Genomic DNA, 2576 nt, shown 5'->3' on the forward strand with positions numbered 1-2576 from the left:
ACCACAGAAAGGAGAATTCTACTGCCTGAGGGTTATAATCCCTAAGTGCGGCCGAAGGCCGCCTACGCAGAAAGGTGTTCTCTGCAAAAGGTGTTCTCTGCAAAAGGTGTTCAACCCCCTTTCTTTGGCAACACAGAAGAGAATTCTACGTAGTGAGGGTTATAATCGCCTGATAATCAACTTGGGATAATTTCTTTTATTTAAAAATCCCACGTTTTTCGTTAGTTGGGTTATATTCCACTTGAAACTGCTCAGTTTGCCTCGGAAAATTACGTTTTTACCCCATTTTCAAACGGTCCCCTAGGGGTCTGTGACTGTCCCCTTTCGAATGAGGGGGGTTTGGGGGCCCCGCCCCCTCCCCCTCCGCCCCCACCCCAAAAACGGTGGGCCAATAACTAAACATTTCCCAAATTGAATTATCTACGGGTTTAACCCTTAATTAGGCGCATAAAGAAAATCACACAATTAGTCGAATGAGGTCCCCAACGAAGTGTGTATTATCAAAAATATTATAGTACACTATTATCGTTATTATTAACTTAAAAAAAAAGCAAAAACATATTTTCGACTTCAAACAAAAAAAAAAAATAAAAACTTACCTCTCCCAAAAAATGTTACGTTAGTGGTCGCTTGGGATCAGCACTCAGCGTGCAGGGAAGTCAAATCACAGGAACTTTCCCCGATTTGCAGAAAATTTCGGTTTAGTGGCAATCGGGGATTGGAAGTTTTTAGCGGAGAATTGGGTGTGTTATGTTGATAACTTAAAGCAACCAAATTAGACGAATATGTTAATTTTTAACCATTTGTCGCTATTTGGAGCGATTTTTTTTCAATTTGAATCGCCATATCTCCATAACAAGAGTTTTCCCAGACATAAGCTATATACTAGATGAAAGCTAAGGTTTTGGGCTAGACTTGAGGAAACCTAGAATAATATCGACTGATCAGTTTTTGAGAAAATGCCCGAAATCTATATTTTCAGCAGCGCGATCTTTAGTTTTCAGGCGATAACCCTATGACATATTTATATTTTATAATATACAGTAAATTTTGCTTTGCTGCCTCTATGCTTAAGTGCACATTTAAGATACCTACTGCTCCGATAGATGCATTCAACATACCTGCACATTGGCGATACCTGCCTTAAAAATTGTGCGACTAGTATCAATTATCAAAGAAAGTATTACGTTTACCTGCACTGGCCCTACAATTTCCTAATTTTGCAACCTCTTATTTATTTTACACATCTCGCAGAACAACGAAAATGGCTATCAATTTATGTAGTTATATAGATAATTAGATAACATTCGGTGAAAATTTCGCTTGCAGTAATTTCTACATGGTAAGTGCTCCGCCAATATTTGGTTTCATAGGGATTCGGATACCTTCCTCATTGAAGTAGTAAAGAAAATTCGCTTAAGTGCCTTTCTCGGTTACGTGCACAAGTTTTTTGTGCAAAGAAGGATGTGCAGCTAAGCAAAATATACTGTATTGTAAAATATATGACATATTTATATTTTATTTTATATTTTATAGAATTTTATGCTCGAAACATAATTTTGCCAGGTTTAAGTGAGTTGAACTGATGGGGACTATTTTTTTTGAGTCGCGGCCGGCCGCCAACCAGAAAAATAATTCTGCGCAAAATTACTGCGAATGGCGCACATTGTGCTTTTGGAAGACTGTATGTGAATTAATATTAGCTTTTTCGATAGAGGCAATATTTTCCACGGAAAAATTTGCGGGATTGGATTCCCTAGTCAAATCGAATAGGCGAATCATGGCACCCGATTCGAAAGCTATCGAAATTTTTTCGATCATTAATCGGTTTCCAGTTAGTAAATATATCATCTTTATCCATTTCTCATACGTAAACAAGAAGTAAAATATTCATAATCAGTTAAGACAACCATTATATAATGAATATATCATTATTTCTTTATTCGAGCTTTTCCGTGCAGATACGGCCCGACCCACCAATTCTTATTTATTAGTTTTAATTTTTTCTATAATAACATAGTGCATGCTACAACAAAAACATGTAACTCAACGTTTCAGAGTACAACTTCACAACAAGCTTTTCGGGCGGTCGGCGCTTCAGGCTTTCAGCAATAGCTGAATAGTGTAGCTGAAAGCCTTTAAAGCGCGAATCGCCGGAAAAGCTTGTTCTGGAGTTGTACTATTAGACTTTGTACAAGATTAATAACAATTCGACGAAGTTCAAACAAAGGTCATCGAAATTTCAAACTTTTTAATTGGAATTTCTAGAAAAAAATTCGGGTATGCAGTTTTATAGCCTATTCAAATTTAGTATAACATGTGCAAGTTCGAAATAGCTCAAAAATTTCTTTGGTTTTAGAGTTTTTTCGCATACCCGAATTTTTTCTGGAAATTCCAATTAAAAAGTTTGAAATTTCGATTACTTTGTTTTTGAACTTTGTCGAATTATGAAAACCTTTTACAATGTCTAAAACTTTGAGTTACACGTGTTTCGTTGTGGCATGCGCTATATTTTTCTAAAAAATAATAATTTGTTTTTTGTTATTTTTTGGCCTTTTAACAATTATATTCAACAA

This window comes from Rhagoletis pomonella, unplaced genomic scaffold, assembly GCF_013731165.1.
Source record: "Rhagoletis pomonella isolate Grant_MI unplaced genomic scaffold, Rhpom_1.0 Rhpom_scaffold_00014, whole genome shotgun sequence".
In the NCBI taxonomy this organism is placed as follows: domain Eukaryota; kingdom Metazoa; phylum Arthropoda; class Insecta; order Diptera; family Tephritidae; genus Rhagoletis; species Rhagoletis pomonella.